At 38.7% G+C, this 23445-nt stretch overlaps 1 protein-coding gene across 9 annotated transcripts in view; it reads right to left on the bottom strand.

Annotated features, from left to right (window-relative positions):
* Window positions 1–23445, bottom strand: part of LOC5569251 (disintegrin and metalloproteinase domain-containing protein 12) — a 1070169-nt gene that overhangs the window by 14342 nt on the left and 1032382 nt on the right. The gene's annotated exons all lie outside the window — the stretch shown is intronic.

Raw genomic sequence — 23445 nt, 5'->3', positions numbered from 1 at the left:
CGTCTCCGGAATGATTTCTTTCTCAGTTAGTCTGTATAGGTTAAGGTGATTACACTGCGGAACACGGTTTTGTCTCAAGAACCAAAATACCGCTATTTACTAAATTAAGGGTTGCTGAGTCCATTGCCGTTTTCAGAAATATCATGGCACGTCTAGTTTTTGAGAAATTGACGGTTGAAAATGCTAAATTTGGCTGTTTCAGCCAACTTGCATGCAAGTTTTCCAACTTGTACGGCAATTTGTTTGCTCAATATGTCACAGAATTCAAACTTTATGCATAGAACAATAATTATCAATGAAGTTCATAATATTTTCGATGGTAAAATGTTATTTTTTGGTGGTTCAGAAAAGTATTGTATTATGCCATATAAGAGAAACGAAGAATTTTATATGAAGACTGCAAACATGTTGAAAAAAATAGATTTAACCTAAATTTTATCGTAAAATTTTAACTGATTTGTATCTAAATTGAAAGTTCAAGTCCTATTTAGCATGTTTGGTAGATTATATCACAAAAAAGTTGATAAATCATACTTTAAATTTCATGTAAACATCAATAAAACCAGTGATTTATACAACTTTGGCGACCTGTAGCTAAAAATTGTGACGTGCTGGAAAATTTCTGAGAACGGCATCAGATTCAGCGACCCAAAATCTACTAGAGACACATAATTTGATCCTTGAGACACGCGAAAGTGTCATTTTTGTGACGCTGTGTTATAGAACGAAGCCACACCTCAAATTTTCAAGAGCACAAGATTTGAGAACCAAACAGCGTTGTTGAAAATCTATCCCATTGGTCACCACCAGCAAACAAGCAATTTTATTGGTTTTCAACGCGAACTGTTGTCAAATTCTCTCGTCTTGTGCACTTGAAAATTCAAAGTTTGGCTTCGTTTTATAATCATCTTAAGTGAAGTTGAAATAGGATTGTCGCTGCTCAGTCCAGGATGAAGGATCATTTGGTGAGAACGTTTCATACTTTTATTTCAAATCTGCAAAATATGTATGACTGCACATTTAATCGTTACAACGGTGGGACGTAAATATGATTTTTCATCAAACTATGAAGTGTCACTATTAGTGTCGACATTATTTTTGTTCTACTCGAATTTTTTTCATATCAATTGAAAATATTATATTTACAAGCATGTTTATAATTCGCAAATAATAGTTTATCTTGATCTGATCGCATAGCAAAGTAAATCCTGTGACCCGAAGATCCTCCCCATTAACAAAAATCCTAGTAGCCTTTGTGGAGATGCAGAGGTAAACATGGTCTCCAAAAAGCAAAGGTTACACACTAACATTCCTTCCCACAATCCCACCTGACTGCAAGAACGTGGTCGGCGCCGTTACTGACCTTGTACAAAGAAAGGGACTGAACAATGAAGAAGATAATGGCCAATTCCAGCCGAACTTCTAGTTGATTTTTTGTACATCTTCACTGACTTCGGTCAATCACGGAACAGCAACTATGAATATGTGTAGTCAGTCTGAGCTAAGCTAAGCTATCTCACAAAAGAACTGCTAACATTCCTGAAGTAATCACCCGTTCATTTTAATGCTCTTCTTGACGATGAGGAGGAGACGTTTTATGCGCAGCTGGAGCAGTTATATGACGGATGCTCGCCGCGTGACGTGAAAATCGTTGTTGGTGACATAAACGCACAGGTAGGACGAGATGAAATGTACAGACCGGTGATCGGGCGGAACAGCCTGCACGCCGTATTAGGGCGATTCAAATAAAAAAAAAGGTTTGAAAATCCAATCTCCCATATACTCCTTACCATTCTTACCATAAAAATAGAGTTCTGTGAAATTTTCAACTTTCTAGGTGGTGATTTAAAGGTGGCCCAAAGACAATGTAGGTTTATATGGAAATTACTATGGAGAAATTTTGAGAAATGTTCCAAACACGCTAGTACTGCAATGTAAGTAGAAAATTATCATCTCATATTGAAAACTCATTCTTTAAACCTTGATGAAGGATGTTGCTGAAGACACAAATCCCTTTTGAGCTCATTTTGTTTGAGATTTTCGTACATGTTTGCAGGGCAATAATCCCATATTATGCTAAATAATAGCAAACAAACTCATGAATATCTCCTCTTCTATCCGGCAAATTGAATTGCTCTCTTCAGAGAACTTATTTATTATGGTTTGAAAAATGAGTTTTTACTATGGGATAATAAATTTGTACTGACATTACAGTACTAGCGTGATTGGAACATATCTCTAAATTTCTCCATAGTAATTTCCATATAAACCTACATTGTCTTTGGGCCACCTTTAAATCACCACCTAGAAAGCTGGAAATTTCACAGAACACTATTTTTATGGTTAGGATAGTAAGGAACATATGGGAGATTGGATTCTCAAACATTTTTAAATATTGAACCGCCCTAACGCCGTATCTTACGACAACGGCCAACGATGTGTCAACTTTGCAGCCTTTCGTGGTATGGTAGTCCGAAGCACCTTCTTCCCCCGCATAGATATCCATTAGGCCACCTGGCGATCACTTGATAATCTAACCGAGAACCAAATCGACCACGTTCTAATAGATGGAAAATTCTTCTCTGTCATCACCAATGTTCGCACATACCGCAGTGCGAATATAGATTCGGATCACTACCTAGTTGCTGTATGTATGCGCTCAAAACTGTCGACGGTGACCAACTCGCGTCGAAGCCGAACGCCGCGGCTTAATATCGAGCGGCTACGGGACTCAGAAGTAGCCCAGAAATACGCGCAGCAGTTGGAAGTGGCCCTACCAACGGAAGAGCAGCTTGTTCCGCCACTCTTGAAGATGGCTGGAGGCACACAAGATCCAAAGGTAGCACCGCAACAGCGGCACTAGGTCCAGCGGCCTCGAATCAGAGAAACGACTGATACGACGGCGAATGCGAGCAGTTGAAGAATGAGAGGAATGCAGCATGGGCGAGAATGCTGCAACACCACACGAGAGCGAACGAGGCACGGTACAGACAAAACTCGATCTTCCGGAGAAAGGTGCGGCATCAAGAAGAACGAGATCGCGAAGCTATGGAAGAGCTGTTCCGCACTAAAGACACATGGAAGTTCTACGAGAAGCTTAACCGTTCGCGCTAAGGCTTTGTGCCACAAGCCGATCTCACGAACTATGTCGAGCACCTTATTGGTGATGTGGCGGGCCAGTAGCGAAGGTGGCACGGAAATAACTTCGGGAGCACGCGCGGACGATGAAAGACTTCCGCCTCCGGATCTCCAAGAGGTGGAAACGGAGATTAGACGGTTGAAAAACAACAAAGCCGCTGGAGTGGACCAACTACCGAGCGAGTTGCTAAAATACGGTGGTGATGCACTGGCAAGAGCGCTGCACTGGGTTATTTCCAAGATTTGGGAGGAGGAAGTATTGCCGGAGGAGTGGATGGAAGGTGTCGTGTGTCCCATCTACAAAAGAGCGACAAGTTTGATTGCGTAAATTATCGTGCAATCACAATTTTGAGCGCCGCCTACAAGGTACTCTTCCAAATTCTTTGTCGCCGTCTATCTCCAATTGCTAGAGAATTCGTTGGGCAATATCAGGCAGGATTTATGGGCACACGAGCAACAACGGACCGAATTCGCCATCCGCCAGGTGTTGCAGGAATGCCTCGAATACAATGTACCGTAATCTGGGGTAACATTGATCAGTTTTTGGGATATTTCTTAATTTTTTCTTTTTAAAATGCAAATTTTGCAAGTTTTATATTTTTAAAACAAGTACTGGCACCCACCGCTTATGACTGTATACTGTATTTTGGATTTCAAAAGATTTAAGTATATTTAAATGAATGTTTTAAGTAATTTTTTGATTTAGCTGATATGGGGTAACAATGATCGCCCATGTAAACAACGTTCGGTAATATTGAAAATATCGTTGCTTACTTAAATCATGGGCCCTGAAGCCGAATTTGAAGACCAAACTCTTACAAGTAAATTACTTTTTGAATTATTTCAAAAATAAAATCACTTTGGACCGCGCAATACGCCTAAAGGTAGGCAATTTCCCAAGGAAATTCTGCATTCTAAACAGTAGTTCGTTGATCATGCTTAATTGAATGAACTTATGAAATATTTGACAACGGAATCGTTTTCGGCGATGCCATAGTAGCAATCGCATTTTCCTTGCTCATACCATTTGCAGAACTCGTGTGAGACATGAATATTCGGAAGTGTCATTCATAATGATAAAAATCATTGATTCAAAAAGCTGACAAATTTACGCATGAACGAAACACAATTTTCAATTTTAGATTGGCCTATGATACAATCGATCAAGCTTCTGCAAATCTTGAGCGTCTGTACTCCATGTTAGGAGCGGCTCACAACAGCGTCTGTTCCCCATGTCAGGGGCGGCTGATCATCGTCCGAGTGCCAGAGAAGGACTCTAAGCTAAACTGCGCACTATGGCCCTCCGAACATTTAGGGGGAATGGTCCTCCGGAAATCTAGGGGGTTGGTGTCAGGCCCTGCAAGCCAACCGTAAAAACACATCAGCACAGGAACGTCAACGAGAGAATACGGACCGGAACAATCGGCATAGACCACAGCGACGGAAATGGACTAGCGATTGGAAACTCGGTACGTGGAACTCTCAACTTCATCGGAAGCACACGCATACTCTCCGATGTACTGAAGATCCGCAGTTTCGACATCGTACCGCTACAGAAGGTGTGCTGGACAGGTTCGATGGTGCGAATGTTTAGAGGTAATCATACCATCTACCAGAGCTGCGGCAATACACGTGAGCTGGGAACAGCTTTTATAGTGATGGGTGATATCCCAAGTAACAATTTTAGTTTTACGAATTACTTCCAGGGTGCTATAAATAAACGCTCATAAAACCACGATCAAGGCACTGTTACCTTCATTGCATCCCCCAAAACCTCTTGTAGATTAAAATGTGACTAGTTGGCCCACTCTGAAAGAGGCTATGAAGAGTATAATTATGTCACACGAATAAAGCAAAATAGCATTTATGGTAGCTATTTTGAGGCCATCTTTTCTCGATGAATGTCGGTTCATCTTGAAAATGATTTCATTATAACGTCGATCTTGCCGAATTTATTCCAAAGTAAAAAAAACAAAATGAGATTGAAAATACGTCTGCGATAATTTATTTCTCAGTGCTTTTTATTTGAAGTGATTTTTTTGGATATAGTGCTCGAATCTTTCGTGCCGAGTGAGATTTATTGTGAAATGTGATGAGAAAGAAGTGAATTTGCCTGTGCCCCCTCTGAAAGTGGCATATTAATAGTTATTTAGCATTTGCTAAAATAAACCGCCAGGTGAAAATTCAACAATTCTTGGTTTGATTGGCACTGAATGTGCTCTAAATTATATTCAATCAGTTAAATCATCACACCATAGCGTATTGTGAGCGAATTCATGGAAATAGTATGATTTAAAAAAGTGAAATTGTCGCAACCGGAGTGAAATTAATATGGCGGAACCATGATTGATAGATTGCCATCGACAAATGCTGTTTTGTTATCATAAATACATAAATAAGGGCACACTGTCATGATTCGGCATTTGTGGATGTAAAATTGCCCTAATCAATGCTGATTGAAGATGATTCAGCTTTTTTTTGCTTTCAATGGAAACTAAGCAGCATTTACCATAGTTTGACAGTTCGGGCGTGCTATTTTGAAGAAAATACGCAAAAAAAAATGAAAACGCATATCAGTTTTGCATTTTACCACTAGGAATAAGTGTTCCATGGTAATAACGCAATGTTAGTGACTTTATATTGGTGTGGTAAGTATTAAAATTGCAATGCGAATACAGTTTTCGCATCTTATGAGTCCCAATACTGGGAGGTATAAAAAAGGTAAGTCATCAGAAACCAAGTGGAAGTCATGCAGCTTAAAAGCAGCTTTTATGTCAACAAGCTGTATTATATGAGTCTTTTATCATAGCCGTAACAAATAAGAGTCGTTCAGCCACGGCAAGCAGTTGAAATAAGGTTTTGTATGCTGCAATAAATCAGGTTTTGTAGCCACAAAATTTCGACTTTATGTTTTGGCTCTAAGAGGTTTTGAAAACAACCAAGAGCCGAATTACAAAATAACATCTTTTGGCAACTTTAAATGTCGCCGATCAACGAAAGAATATGTAAGTTGAGGCTCAAAGGCCGGTTCTTCAACTTCAGCATCATAAACGTGCATAGCCCTCACTCCGGAAGCACTGATGATGACAAGGACGCATTTTACGCGCAGCTCGAACGCGAGTACGACCGCTGCCCAAGCCACGACGTCAAGATCATCATAAGAGATTTGAACGCTCAGGTTGGCCAGGAGGAGGAGTTCAAACCGACGATTGGAAGGTTCAGCGCCCACCGGCTGACGAACGAGAACGACCTACGACTGATAGATTTTGCCGCCTCCAAGAACATGGCCATTCGCAGCACCTACTTCCAGCACAGCCTCCCGTATCGATACACCTGGAGATCACCACTGCAGACGGAATCACAAATCGACCACGTTTTGATCGATGGACGGCACTTCTCCGATATTACCGACGTCAGAACCTATCTTGGCGCTAACATCGACTCTGATCACTATCTAGTGATGGTGAAACTGCGCCAAAAACTATCCGTCATCAACAATGAACGGTATCGACGCCCGTTTCGGTATAACCTAGCGCGACTGGCCCAACCGAACGTCGCTGCCGCATACGCGCAGCATCTCGAGGTAGCGTTGCCGGAAGAGGGCGAGCTTGACGAAGCCCCTCTTGAGGACTGCTGGAGCAACATAAAAGCAGCCATCAACAACGTAGCCGAGAGCATCGTCGCAAACGTGGAAAGGAGGACATGTGACGATTGAATCGACGAAGAATGCAGGCAGGTTTTGGAGGAGAAGGATGCAGCGTGGGCTGCAATGCTGCAGCAAGGAACGCGACAAAACGTGGAGCGATATAAAAGAAAACGGAAGCAGCAAACCCGCCTATTCCGGGACAAAAAGCGCCGCCTGGAAGAAGCGGAATGTGGAGAAATGGAACAGCTGCATCGTTCTCAAGAAACGCGAAAGTTCTACGAGAAGCTAAACGCATCCCGGAAAGGCTTCATGCCGCGAGCCGAAATGTGTAGGGATAAGGACGGAAGCATCTTGACGGGCGGACGTGAGGTGATTGAAAGGTGGAAGCAGCACTACGATGAACACCTGAATGGCACGGAGAACACAGGCGACGAGGGTCACGACAGCGGAGGAAGTGACTACGTCAGCACGGCGGATGAAGGAAACCAACCTGCCCCCACATTGAGGGAAGTTAAGGATGCCATCAGCCAGCTCAAGAATAATAAGGCCGCAGGTAAAGATGGTATTGGAGCTGAACTCTTCAAAATGGGCCCGGTGAGGTTGGCCGCCTGTCTGTACCGGCTGATTGTCAGAATCTGGGAAATCGAACAGCTGCCGGAGGAGTGAAAGCAAGGGGTCATATGCCACATCTACAAGAAGGGCGACAAACTGGAATGTGAAAACTATCGTGCGATCACTATCCTGAATGCCGCCTACAAAGTGCTATCCCAGATTATCTTCCGTCGTCTATCACTAATAACAAATGAGTTTGTGGGAAGTTATCTAGCTGGTTTCATCAACGGCCGCTCGACAACGGACCAAATCTTCACTGTACGGCAAATCCTCCAGAAATGCCGTGAATACCAAGTCCCAACGCATCACCTGTTCATCGATTTCAAAGCGGCTTATGATAGCATCGACCGCGAAGAGCTATGGAAAATCATGGACGAGTACAGCTTTTCCGGGTAGCTCACAAGACTAATAAGAGCAACGATGGACGGTGTGCAGAATAGCGTGAAGATTTCGGGCGAACATTCCAGTTCGTTCGAATCCCGCCGGGGACTTCGACAGGGTGATGGACTTTCGTGCCTGCTCTTCAACATCGCGCTAGAAGGTGTCATGCGGAGAGCCGGGTTCAATAACCGAGGTACGATTTTCACAAGATCCAGCCAATTTGTTTGCTTGGCGGATGATATGGATATTGTCGGCAGAACATTTGGAACGGTGGCAGACCTCTACACCCACCTGAAACGTGAAGCAACAAAAGTCGGCCTGGTGGTGAATGCGTCAAAAACAAAGTACATGCTGATAGGCGGAACCGAGCGCGACAGAGCCCGCCTGGGAAGCAGTGTTACGATAGACGGGGATACTTTTGAGGTGGTTGATGAGTTCGTCTACCTCGGATCCTTGTAAACGGCTGATAACAACGTTAGTCGTGAAATACGGAGACGCATCATCAGTGGAAGTCGCGCCTACTATGGGCTCCAGAAGAAGCTGCGGTCGAGAAAGATTCACCCCCGCACCAAATGTACCATGTTCAAAACGCTTATAAGATCGGTGGTCCTCTATGGACATGAAGCATGGACCATGCTGGAACCTCTTCCAGCAGGTCCTCACCTGCAAGCACTTGGAGTGTTCGAACGAAGAGAGCTTAGGACGATCTTTGGCGGAGTGCAGGAGAACGGTGTGTGGCGGCGGAGAATGAACCACGAACTCGCTAGGCTCTACGGCGAACCAAGTATCCAGAAGGTTGTGAAAGCCGCAAGGGTGTGCTGGGCAGGGCATGTTGCAAGACTACCGGACAACAATCCTGCAAAGATGGTGTTCGCGTCGAATCCGGTTTGCACAAGAAGGCAAAGGGAGCACAGCGAGCGAGGTGGCTTGATCAGATGCAACAAGATCTGGAGAACGTGGGCCAAAATCGAGGTTGGAGAGACACAGTCATGGACCGAGTAAATTGGCGTAACATCGTTAACGAGGTTTTATCAAATTAATTGATGTAACACCAACTAAATAAATAATAATAACAATCAATCAAGAACAGCTATGGCAGACTATGCACGAATACGGTTTCCCGGACAAACTGGTAAGATTGATCAAGGCGACGATGGAGCGAGTGATGTGCGTAGTCCTTTCGAATCTCGCAGAGGGTTACGGCACCATCACCTTGCCTTTGGTGTTTACTGTTCAACATTGCGTTAGAGGGTGTGATAAGAAGAGCGGGGGTAGACACGAGTGGCACGATCTTCAGAAAGTCCGTTTAGTTACTTGGTTTCGCCGACGACATTGATATTCTTACACACTAATACAAAACAGTTAAGAAATTTTCAATTCTTTGTATATTTGAAAAATGCATTTTGCAGTTGTAAAATGTATTTTTAACTCAACTTTTGACAACTTTGGTTATCACAAATCTGGAAAAATAATTTATCGAAGCAGTGCTTCGGTAGCAGGACGGTTCATTTTTGTATCGGCCAGCTTATTGTTGCTGTTCTTGCGCATCTTGCTGGGCAGTGCTTTGTGAAGCCCAAGCAGGACGGTTCGTTTTTGCGTCGTCGGTTAAGTTTTTGTTTTCGCGCATTTTTTGCGACCGCCGATTAATTTTTTCCTATTTTCGCGCGTCTTGCTGGGCAGTGCTTTGTGAAGCCCAAGCAGGACGGTTCGTTTTTGCGTCCTCAGTTAAGTTTTCGTTTTCGCACGTTTTTGTGTCCGCCGAGTATATTTTTTTCCTATTTTCGCGCGTCTTGCTGAAAGTGCTTTGTGAAGCAATAGATGTCACACTTTTTATTTTTTTGTATTGGGTTATATTTTTTCATCATTGGATTATATTGTTGAACAAAATCACCAAAAATGTTATATTTTCTATATTTTGCAGGAAAATGTAGAATGTAGAAAAACAGAAACCTGAGAATCTTAAAATGAATGTAATCCATTGATTGTCGACAGTAATAAATTTTACAAAGCACTTCATAAACTTCCAAGTTTTACCTCAAATACATAACATTCATAGCAAGAGAAAAAGCAGTAGGAAATGCTGGTATCAAATAAGAATGAAAAAAAAAAAACATTTGCTGTTCTACTGATACTCCCATTATTCAAAAGAACCCCAAAACAAATGATTTGTGCTTCAAAGACGAGGGTTAGCTTATATGCTGATGGCGGCCACTTAGTATTGTGAGATTGTGGTTTCCTTCATCACTTATTTATTTCAATGATTAATCACAGTGGTCCAGTAGGGCAACTAACTCGACACTTTTGTGTCTCGTTACCACATACAGTGGCGTAGCTTGGACGAGATGATGATCTGAATAAGGTTGTAAGAGTATTGTCTCTAGAGGGAAAGACAAATATTAACCCTTCTACAATAAATTCTCCATAATTCGATGTTTATGGGACCATCGACTTAAAAAAAAAACATTAAAAATATAGAGGGTGACCCATTTCGCATAAAGACGTTTCGCATAAGGACATTTCACATATGGACGTTTGGCATAATGGACGTTCCGCATAAATCAGTTTCGAATAAGAACAGGTAGCATTTTAAAGAAGGCATATAATTCTCTTTATGCCAAACGTACATTATGCGAAACGTACATTATGCGAAACGTACACCCATAAAATTATGCGAAACGTCCCTCCCCCAAAAACATAGACATTTGTTTTTATTAATTTTTAAAATTTTTGGAAGTTTTAAAATTATTTTATCTTTAATTATTATTATTTTTTAATCTCGAGTTTCTTATTGAGTCGAAAAATATGATCAAACTTCGGTTATTTGCTTTTGAGAAAAAATCATAAGAAACCTAAGGGGAAAAGTTTGCAATACAATCATTATTGTTTTATAATCTGGATACGTCCTCGATTACATCACATTAACAACGTGGCATTGAAAACTGCGGGCATTGTTGTTTCAACAGATGGAGAGTTTTCTTTCGCGAGGCCGGGGAGCTTGTGTTGCATCATTTGCAGAGTACCACCTCTACCCAGTTATGATGGGATGGTAGGAACGAAAATTAATGAGAGGGTCGTACATTTTTTGGGTTCTCCGAAAAAACGGAAGGAGAATTAATGATCTGCTGAATTGCTTTGGTTGATTACGCATTATAAAGGATTACAATGTGCTTTGTTCGCGTGGGAAGCATTAGACTGGGCTTGAGATTTGCCAAACATCGAGCACGAGAATGGAACGCTTCGTGATTAATTCTTCCTTTTTAACAGATCATTATGGCTAAGTGCTGTAAAGAAACCCAAGTCTGTGGACATCGGGCTTGCTTTGACTTGTTTTCTTACACTTTGCTGAAGTTCACAATGTTACAGGAATTAAAAAGCATTCTAAGTTATTTTTAGCACATTGTAGCTCCATTTGATTATTTTGAAAAACATATCTGGAATGCATTTAAAGTTTCAATATAATAAGCTTTACGTTTTCAATGATTACAAATTCATTTCACAAAAACCCATTACCATTCATAATTTCATCATTCAAGTTTTAGATGAAGAAAAAAAGGTAGAAAAGCATTTATGACAACATTTTATTCATAATAGAGTCCTAAAGCCCTGTCCCCATTTTTTTTCCTGAATTTTGAGATTTTGTCACAGTTATTGTTTAAAATCAAATAATGGGTGTATTATTTTTTCCGTGTCCCAATTCGAGATGTCAGATAGGAACAACCTCAGTTTTAAAAAGTATAAGTAATTAATTATAAGTAGATATAATATAAATAAAAGTGACATGAAATGATTTCCATTTATCTCCTTAGGCAATCATAAGTTAATCAGTCTAAATGTTCATGTTCCATGCATCAAAATAGAGTTGAATAAGTTGAAAGCATGATTCCATCATCACCTTATTAGCACATATGCTTAAGTTCTTTATATAAATGTTATAAAAATTATATTCCAGAAAAAAATCGATTATTCATGAAGATAACCTTCTATTCTGCGAACATACTATGTTATATGCTTTCCTTAAACGCACTACCTACACATAGATCATCCTTAATCAATGGCTTAGCCCCGGCAATGATTTACTACCGAAAGACAATCTTATTTTGCTTGTGCAGGAGTTTCTGCTGCGAAAATCGGGACAGGTAATAAACTCCATGATTGATGATAGTGGTGAACCGAAAAACATATTCCCTTTCCCCCCTTTTTCATCCTATTACGGCTAAAATGACATTTATGGATGCCGCTGTTGGACGACGTTCTACCTTAACACAATGCTTCTTCTTTTCGCCTTTGATCGTTCATCTTGCACCTAATTGGATGGAAAATGCGTATGTTTGTGCTCATGGGTGGTGATGATGGGTGGAATTCGATTTTTCATTTTGATTAAAAGGAAGCTATTGCAGTTGGTAAAAAGGAATCGAAAACATGCAAAGAATCTGTGGGTGGAAGTTTGTATTGGATGAGTGGTTTGTAGTTTTGAATTGTTCTTTTTATGTTTGTTTTGGAAAGTTTGCTAATGGTTGAAACGTCACAATTCGCCTGAATGTCTGAATGTTTTGAAACTCTCCTGACGAATATGGGTGTTATTTAACATCATTGTTCAACGAGCAAAATTAATTCCATCGGTTCCATTTTATCTGTTGGGAATCGAAGTGCAGTTAAATAAGTACGGAGAAAATCGAACATGGTGGAAATATAGCGCGGATTTTTTTTCATCCCTCGTATATGTGCGTTTACATGCAATGCATTGCAATGATGACAACGAGCTGATACATTCAATGGCAATCGATGGCAGTTTTCCCTGGAGCCGTCGTGACATCAAAGGATTGAAAGCAGGTTTTTATGACACAATGTCCCTCTAGAGCGCCAACATAGACCGTAACTAGGCAGCGGTTGTCAATCTGGTTTTGGTTTTGATGTATCTTTCTGTTGCAATCGCTGATGGGACCAGTCTCCGTTTGTATAAAACGTTTGATTTTTATCGTTCGGTGGAGATTGTGGCAACAAATCAGTAATTTGTTTGTTGTTTTTTTTCCTCCGGGGACGTTGGCCCTTATTGGATGAGTTATCGATTCAAATACGAGGTGAACATTCGTTTCAACGTTGAAAAGAAATGTAGAAGCCTGTTTTTCCATGTTTATAGTTTTTGTCATAGAGAGCGCGTTTCTTAGATTACCATACTCGAAATGTTTAAGATATTACGCGGCATAAAATTAAAAAGATTCTTTTTCTTGTAATTGTTGGTTTTTGTAATGAGTAATATTTGCTTAGACCAGCCCACTAATTACACTTGGTTTTTTGAAATATTTTAAATTATATTTGTAAGCTCCTGTCGATTCAGTAGAGAAACTTCGACGACCCCTTCGCAATAACATGTTTTTGGAAAAATGAAGCATAGGAGCTTCATTTGCAAAAATAAAAAAAAAACTTTTAGTGGCCATATCATGTTGGATTTCCTTGGAAAAACTGGATTTTCGTGGTGTTTGCAACCGCTGATTTAAAAAATGTATGAATTATTGGAAAGCTTAGCTATTTTTAAATAAAATATGTGAAAATGATAAATGATAGAAATAAACATAACTGTACCGCTTTCTGGTGACGCCATCGTCGTCAGCTGCATTCAATTGACATTTTTCTTACGTACGTTCGTTTGATCGTTCGTGTTGTGGACAGGCTTTGCAGAATTCGCTCTCATTTGAGTATGAAGCACGATCAAAGCAAGCAAAGACAAACATCCCATCTGTTGCGGTCCACGATCGTCATTGTATCGCAAGGTGTAACAAGTCTGATGAATGGAAGCAGCGAGCGAGAGCCCCAATAAGAGAGCGATGATAAAATCCATTTTTCTCGCTTGTTTACCGTTGGGGATAGGTGTTTTACTTTACTGGCACGATAAACAATCCACGAACTTCCAATAGCAATAGTGTCCCCCAGGCTTGGAGCATGTTTAGAGGGGTTTTATCATGCACTACTATCCCCCCAATCTGATCAAAGTTGTAGCAGTATACGATAAACAGTCTCTCATAATGTGCAGCATGTTATGATAGTTACAGAGAGCGATACGTGAGAGATTCTCTCAATTTTCTCAGGATTGGTTGTGGATGTTGAATGCAAAGGCTGTCGAACGTCAACGAAAACATGTCATTTACCGTGATTGCTAACAACACTGGTCCCAATTAATCAATTGAACAGCGTAACCAAGTCAAAGAACATGCATAAATGTAGAGAAACACTTCTTCTGTGAGGTAGAAATGTGCGCAAGGTCATGAATAGCCCAAAATACATCGAAAATAATATGACATTTTGGACTCACAAACTATATATTTTAGACCCCCGGCATTCAAATTCGATTGGAGACAAAGGTTAAAATACAGTTTGTTAAATATGCTTGCGCATAGCCTAATCAATCGATTGGCAATGGAAAACCGAAAGAAATTTTACGGTTTCAGTCCAAGAATTTGAAATAACTCTGACAGCTTCAATTTCTGTGTGTAACGAAAAATGAAAAAATTTTCTCTGTTCAAACGGTTGATGCAAGTATGAGACAGTCATATCTTCCTAAACCACTTGCTAACTGAGTTGGTCTTCTGATTTCTGGTAAATTTGTTTAAAATGGCCCTTGGGGGTCCGAAATACATAGAGGTCCAAAGTATATTGGTTACCCTATGTTGCTTATCTTGTAAGAGATAGTCCTATTTCGTCTTTAAAAAAAAGACTCACAGACTTCTCCATTGTCGAGCACTCGTCATACTTTCTATCGTTCTATACTTTTTTATGTATGAGCCATGTTAAAACAATAATCGCTCATTCCACCCAAATTTTCCATTTTTATCTGATTTTAGGTTTTTTTATGCAAAGGAATCTTTAATGAATTATTTGGGTAACGTTATCTATGCAACAACAGTCGTAAAAGTAAGTGCAGTAATTTAAACTTAACGAACAGATTGTTGAATTGCTCATTTTACCCATTTTTCCTGTTTTTATCACATTTGTAAAGCGTTTCTTGAGTTCTGTCCAAGAAAACATATGAACTACTGTAAAAACGGTTTCAAAGTGACAAGAGTCTAAAAAAATGAGTGTAGAAATAGAAACTGATTGCAAGGTTCGTCGTCTATTGTCGTCTAGATAATTTGATTTCAATAGTTCAAATTTTTACAAAAATATCTGTATAAATAAAAATGGAATGGTGTTTGTATGTCACAAAATGGCTTACGAACGGGTCAACGGATTTGAATGATTCTTTCTCCGGTTTGTTCGTCAAGGGTTCCGATGTGTTTGTGTGTATAAAAATCCCAGGATATTCACCAGGAAAAAAAAGTTGAAAAAAAAAAACGAGAGTGCACAGAACTAGTTGATAGCAAGACGAAGTTTGCCGGAACCACTAGTTAAATGATAAATATGTGTAAATCAATAATAAGACGATACGTGCGATCAGTTTTACTTCCTGCACTCAATTCCTTAGACTATTTTCACTTAGACAACGCTATATCAGTGACTCATAATCAACTTCCTTACATGTAATGAAAGAAGCCCATTTAAAGTCTGATGAAATGGAGAATTTGAGTAAAATGAGTATGATTATGGTCCGTGCGCTCTGTTCTAAAGCCAGCACTCACTATCTTAGACAACTATCGCTTTGCCATCTTTATTTCAATAGCGCATACATAGTTTCCCTGCATATCATAGGAGAACTCTTATCAAATACCTAATAAAAATGGGGAATTCGAGTAAAATGAGCTTGATACCGACCCGTTGCGTCAGTATTTAACCATGCACACACATTCTTAGACTATTATCGAACAAAAAACGTTATGTCAATAGCTCATAAATATAAAAATCATATAAAAACCATACAAAATGGGGAATTTAGGTAAAATGAGCACGACACCGATCCGTTTGGTCAGTTTCAATTCCTGTACTCAATTTCTTAGACTTTACGCTTAGAAAACGTTATGTCAGTAGATTATGAACGTTTTCCCTGCAGATAATATGATAAATCTGATAAATCTGATGAAATCGAAGGATTCGGTTGAAATGGGCATGATGTCGATCCTTGCACCGTGCGCACTCAAATTTTTATACTGCTATCTACTTGAAAACGTTATATCAATAGCTTATACACAGTGTCCCTTTATATAATATGAGAAATACAATAAAACCCGATAAAATGGGAAATTTGGGTAAAATGAGCTTGATACCGATCCGTGCGATCAGTTTTAATTCATGCACTCCCTTCTCTGGTCTATTATCTCTTAGATATTTCAATAGCTTATAAATCGTTTTCTCTGCATATAATATGATAAAATATATTTAAAAACTGATCAAAATGGTGAATTTTGGTGAAATAAGCATGGCAACGATTCGTGCGGTCAGTTTCAAGTCCTGCACTCACTTATTCACCCTTAAATCGCTGAGAAAAGTTATCTCAATTGTTAATAAAGAGTTGCCCTGCGTATAATATGATAAATTCTATCAAAAACCTGATAAATTGGGGAATTTGGGTAAAATGAGCTTAACAACGATCCGTGCGGTCAGTTTTAATTCCTGCACTCCCTTTTCTAGACTATTACCGCTTATAAACCTTATGTCAATAGCTAAAAAACGATTTCTCTCTATATAATATGATAAATCATATGTAAAACCTGATAAAACGGGGAATTCGAGTGAAATGGGCATGATCCTATCCATGCGGTGAGGTTCGTCACTCACATATTCTTATCGTCTAAACAAATCGTTTTTTGTTTTCATTGCTTATACACAGTTTCACTGCATATAATGTGAGAAATCCCATCAAAAACCTAATAAAAATAGGGAATTTGGATAAAATGGGCATGATACACTTTCTCATTAATCTTAACATTCATGTGAGACGATTCAAAGTCAATTTTAAATTTGTTGCTGGATGGACATCCCCAATGCGTCCTATATGAAACAAAGTTATGTATACAGTATTGGACGACACATTTGCAACATTTTTTTTCTATTTTATTCATTTTTTTCATACGCAATGGTTAACCACAAATAACAGATGTTTATGCTAGAATAAACATTTTCTGAAAACCTTTGTAAATATTCAAATGGAAACTCCTTGCAATCACTAGCGCCACCACACAGCGAATTGCGTCAATCAGTGGTAAACAGGCATTGCAGAATTCGCTCTCATTTGAGCCTGAAGCACGATCAAAGCAAGCAAAGAAAAACATCCCATCTGTTGAGGTCCACGATCGTCATTGTATTGCAAGGTGTAACAAGTCTGATAAAGCATCGAGCGAGAGCCCCAAAGAGAGAGCGATGATAAAATGATGAAGTTTGGCATCGTCGAACGGTTGTGTTGACGTTAACTGTGCAGTTCGTTGTTAATCGTTGCTCTGTTTCGTGAAATCGCTATTTAGATTAGTTGTCGTGCGTTACATTTACTACAACGTCAATGTGAAAGCAATTGAATTTGACTTAATCTGTTTGTGACTTCAGTTTAGCTGGAATTGTTTGTGACTTCATCAAAACTGAATTGCTATCCGCTTTGGTGCACGCCATTGTTGATAGTTTATAATCACACACGCACTCAACGACATGTCTTGTCAAAGATGTTCGCTTACAGTGGATGGTAAAACCGATTTATTTGTGGTGTGTGAAGGAAAGTGCTATGGAACGTTCCACGCTGCATGTGTTGGCCTTTCAGAGGCAAGTGTTTGTTGCCTGAGCAAAAACATTGTATGGCTATGCGATGATTGCCTTTCCAACTTCCATGATAGTCAAAGAGAAGCAAAACATAGCAGAAGTGAACCGACCGATCACACGTTGCGATGTGTTAATGCCGAATTAACCGACATATCAACTAAAATTGCCAACGTGAAGAAAATGCTTTCCGAAGACTCTCATGTCGACACTTCGATAGAGCGCAGGAATGAGTTACCACCGATTCATTCTACTCCAAATCGAACTCTACAACTGCACGCTGGTACCAGGAATAATTTCATTGATACATCCGAGAAGATATCACAAGCACATTCGTCGAGAACATCTTCTTGCTACCATGGTGAAACTTTTTCTTTATTCTTAACGAATATTGATGAGCAAGTGACTGAGAGCGAAATAGCCGACTTGGTTTCCCATTCGCTAGACGTGGAAGATACTGGTTTAATCGGAGTTCGTAAGCTAGTACCGAAATGGACATCGAATAGTATTGTGGATTACGCATCGTTCAAGGTCATGTTACATGCCAAATACAAGGAAACTGCATTGCAACCGCACATTTGGCCTGCTGGGATAATGTTCCGGGAATTTATCGAACGACCCAGAAAACATGGAAACCTGCGTAGAAAAATAAACTTCGAGTGTTAAATTGTTGAATATGTATTCGATTTTGAATGTTGTGATGATTGTACTCATGTTTCTAATTGGTTTCACAATGATAGTTCTATGTATGTTATGTTACACTCACGCTGAATCTGTATTTTGTTATGTCTGGCTGTTTGAAACTTTGTATTTGAAATTAGTATTTCTGTGCTTCAATTCAAGTTCATTTTGTTACAGTGATTAGTTATAAGTATCAGTCTGTACAGTTCTTAACTGAAGATGTAGACCAAATAAACAAATAAACAAAAAAAAATCCATTTTTCTCGCTTGTTTACCGTTGGGGATAGGTGTTTTTCTTTACTGGCACGATAAACAATCCACGAACTTCCAAAAGCAATAGTGTCCCCCAGGCTTGGAGCATGTTTAGAGGGGTTTTATCATACACTACTTTTCCCCCAATCTGATCAAACAGTCTCTCATAATGTGCAGCATGCTATGATAGTTACAGAGAGCGATACGTGAGAGATTCTCTCAATTTTCTCAGGTTTCAATCCCTGGTGGTGTATATCAGTATCAGTAGTTAGATCTGAGTTGTTTATGGATCGATATGAATGAAATGTTTACAGTTCATCAGTCATGACTTGAATTTTAACATATATTTTTGAGTGCTTTTTTTCAATCACGAATTCAACTAAAGTGATTTTTGCCGAATTTTAATAAGTTGGAAAAGAAAGGAATTCCTGGTATCTTCAGCAAAGTTGCAGGTTTCAACGAGATAAACAAATTTGCTTAAAACAGTCTTAGTGTAGGGCTTTTATATATTTACATAAATCGTTTGTAACTTTTCTTTAATAAATTCACTTAAGTTGTTAAAAATATATGTTTAAATTCATGTTATGTCAAATGTGATGTAAAATAATTCATTCACACCGATTTATGAATTTTTGAGATATCTAGCTTACCAAAGTTTATCATTTTGTATGGAAAATCGGAAGGATGCAAATGTTATGTCCAATACTGAACAGTGCTGTTCATTGTATGCCGCATTTCATACTGGATGCTCAATTTTGGCATGGTCTAGTTGTGTTCCATTTCAACCAATCGAGCTGATTTTATTCTACGCTAGTACAAATATGTCCAATTTTGTAAACACAAAATTTTGAAGTGAGACAATTGGTGAAATTTTGCAAAATTGTAGCAGCTTCTCATTTCAAAAAGTTTGTTCTACAGTCACCCCACAGTTATGGATCAACTAAGGGTCATTTTTCAGAACGAAATGTGGTGATAAATAATGGTGACGCTGTACAAAACAAAATTACCTCCCTGACACTACATAATATAGTTGTTCTTGAAAACACACCTCGAAATTCCCGGTTATTTACGAAAAAGTGTCGATTTCGATAGAAATTTAAAACTATGTCCACCCACAGATGTGGATCAGTGGAAGAGGATCCCTATTACGGATCAAATCGATTCATATTATGGATCGAAACACCTGTTATAGTGTTTACCTGCGAGGTAATCAAATGGTGTGCTAGTGAAAGCATACGTTTTGGTGTTTGTTTTGGAGCCATATTATCTTTGATTCATAACTTTGGTATGGGTTTCATTGCCCACAGTTATAATTGATTGCGATACTGTACAGATTTCATTTATGGTTCACGTAGGTAAAATGTGTTCTGCGTAATTGCAACTATATTTGACGAGATATTCCCGATAATAAATATTCGAGCTGTTTAGTAGAATACCTATAAGTAGATGAAAAAAAACTATACCATTTAATTCCACTAGAGTTTCTATCCTTTGACAGATACGCGTATATTCCCGTTTATTCCCGTTTTAATTCAACTCTGATCCATATTTGTGTGCTATCCATAACTGTGGGGTGACTGTATAAATATTTTAAACATGTTGGATTTGAGTGCACGTTTGTTAGTAAGGTGGATGTTGTACAAATAGTAAATGATTCAGGAAATTGATGTCAAGTAGAAATTACAATTTTTAAAACTGTTATTACTTCGAACAATTTCACCTAGTAACTTACTTTCCACCAATGGAAACAACAGAATTCAGAAGAGCACTGTATATGTGGGGTTTGAAAACATTGATTGGAAGTAAGGCATTTAATATTTTGAGACTTGAAGTACATTGATCATTTATCGTTTTAACTCAAATTCAAACAGTTAACGGATTCAATGTAATAAAAGCAAGCGTTACGATTCGTAATTAAGTATCATTATTTTTATATAAGTTTGAGTTATTCTAATGGAGATGGTCAAGATGCTACTTTCAAATAATCGTCGTACAAGTAAGTTGAGATTAACAAGTGCATGGGAATACATGATGTTGTTCTGGATTGTACCTCGTTTGGCATAAAGTCGCTTGGCAGAAGGCCGTTTGGCATACGGTCATTTGGCATAACGATCGTTTGACATAAATGTTGTTTGACATAATGGTGGTTTGGCATAATGATCGTACGGCATAATGAGTGGTTTAAAATGAGCAGATTCAAACAAAATATATAATTAGTGATGTCTTCTGCACCATTGTATCCACTGGGCTCATAACAACAAAAAATCTGACTAGTTCTCAGTAAGCAGTGTTTTATTTAGTGATTTTTTTGTTTTATGGAATGATTATTTGTATAAAAAAGTGACATTCTAGAATAACGTTTAGTGTGGTATTGAATTCTTAAACTTATAGTTTTAAACAAGGATGTATACATGGTGTCAGCCTGAAAGTTTGTGTGGATGCTTAAAATATATCTCCAAAACATAGTTTACCATCACAATTACCATCAAATGTTAGAAAAATCCTTTGGAAGCTGCGTTTGCAGGCGTTTTCCGTGGAATTTTTGAAATTTCATTACTCTCCACAACTCGATGTTCTATAACTCGATATACTCTATAACTCGATGGATTTTTCGGTCCCTTCAAATTCCCATACATTGTGCTCTCCATAAGTCGATATTTCTATAACTCGATATCTCCATTAGTCGATGTCACGTGAGAGGAAAATTTCCCTCCATAACTCGATATCCATTTTGAAATCCTTCTTATACGGTGAAACTTGGACTAATTCTTGTTTGAAAATGAATAAAGTCTTTAACCAGTTAAGTAAGAGTAAAAAAACATGAAAATATAAATTTTGATTTTCAGTAAAAATATGTGATTTTTCAACCATTTGGAAAAAAGTTTTCGAATATAATTTTTCAAATTGCTATCAACAAAATAATATTGCTTTCTTACAAAAGTGACCATAAAAGTATTGGAAACACAGAAATTTAATACTTTCATTTTTGGATTTTTTGTCTCGGTATGTTCTATAACTCGATAATTCTATAAGTCGATGGTCCCTTGAATATCGAGTTATGGAGAGTCGACTGTATATTATTATTTTTAAATATTGTCTTGTTAAGAATTTGGCAAGCATATTCGGGTTTAGAAAGCCCAAATTAACCTTTCGGTCGTCGCGCGAATTTTTGTAACGCGAGTAGTCGCGCGTTGTACTTTGTACAACACCCTTGGTTTCGCGAATTTCTCAGGAGTCTGACCACTTAGATAGATGACGTCTTCGGCAAAATTGATCAGTAGCTTATGGGCTATCATTATTATAGCCAAGAAATTCGGGATTATGCCACTAGGCGGCGCTAGTGAGCATTAAGCTTTTGTTTCCCAGATCTCATGATCCTGACCACTTAGAAAGATGGCGTCTTCGGCAAAGTTGTTCGGTAACTCAAGGACTATCATTGTTTGAGCTAGTTGATTCAAAATGTTGCCACTAGGTGGCGCTAGTGAGCATACAATATTTGTTTCGCAAATATCTCAGGAGCCTGATCACTTGGAAAGATGGTGTCTTCGGCAGAGTTGTTCAGTAGCTCAAATTCTTTCTTTGTTTAATCCTTAAAGTAAGAGATTTATTAAAATAATGATAGTCCCTGAGCTTCTGAACAACTTTGCCAAATGTGCCTGTCTAAAAAGTCAAGATCCTGCAGTAACCGCAAAACGAAAATTTCATGCTCACTAGCGCCGCCTGATGACAAAATATCGTATTTCTTGGCTTAAATAATGATAGCTACCAAACTACTTTGCCGAAGACACTATCTTTCTAAGTGGTCAGGCTCCTGAGATATCTGCAAACAAAAGATTCATGCTCACTAGCACCGCCTAGTGGCAACATTTTGAATCAACTAGCTCGAAAAATGATAACTTAACTTACTTAACAACTTTGCCGAAGACGACATCCTTCTAAATGGTCAGGATCCTGAAAAATCTGCAAAACAAAAGTAAAACTTCCATGCCCACTTGTGCCCCCTAGCGGTTGAATTCCGAATTAAATGAGGTACCATCAGATAGCGCTTCGACTCCAGAACAACTTTACTAAAGACCCCAAGTTTCTGGATTTCGAGATATGACGATTTCAAACTGTGGTTTCCTCGAACCGTGCATAGTGCGTTCATTATTGTGCGACTTCCATGTACATTTGTTGATTTTACCGTATTATAAAGGGTCATACTGTCAATAAAAACTGTCGAGTATTGTTCTTAAGAAGATTCTTGAGGAATACATTTTGGTTTGATGTCGATAGATATCTTTGTTGCAAAATGATAGCATATAAATCACAACTGTTGTACAAAGTACAACAGCGCGACAGCCCGAAGGCTAAGGATGAAGAGTTGATGTCACAACTAACAATAGTCAGATTGACATGTGATCAATTTCACCCCGAATTTCCTCTGATTTTTTTTTATTTTAGAGATAATTTTTAGCATAAACATCACATTTGTTAAAAAATATCGGTACTTGTTTTCCTGATTTTGTTTGGTATTGATAACATATTGTATGGTATTGATAACATTTTTAAGAACAGAAAAAACGTGAAAAATGATCAGTTTTACCCGAATTTACGGTATCCGGGAAATATGGGAATCCCGGGAGACAGAAAATCGTTTCCCGTGAAACGGGAATCCCGGGAATATCATTTTCCGTAAAATGTTCCCGGGATTAGAAACTCTAAGTAAGATTAAAAACACACGTCAAAATAAATGTCATTTTAAGACATCCTTGGTTTCAGAATCATTATGCCAACCGACTATTATGCCAAACGACCGTCATGCCAAACGGCTTTATGCCAAATGACCTACCATCGTTGTTCTGAATGCATCAATGAATATTGCAGTTAGAGGTGTCTAGACTAATAACAACACAATATGTGTTTTACTTTTCTCCCGATATCAAAATGAATGATCATTACAAGGGAAAATTATACGTTCAGGTGAGGGGACATCTATCTTCTTCCTACTCCATTACTAGCGCCAATGCATATTATCTCTCATATGAAGCATTTAAGAGAAAAAAAAATCATTGCCGCAAGCGTGA

Source organism: Aedes aegypti, chromosome 1, assembly GCF_002204515.2.
Source record: "Aedes aegypti strain LVP_AGWG chromosome 1, AaegL5.0 Primary Assembly, whole genome shotgun sequence".
Taxonomy (NCBI): domain Eukaryota; kingdom Metazoa; phylum Arthropoda; class Insecta; order Diptera; family Culicidae; genus Aedes; species Aedes aegypti.
Note: the sequence above shows the minus strand (reverse complement) of the source record. Positions and strands in the feature narration are given on the sequence as shown.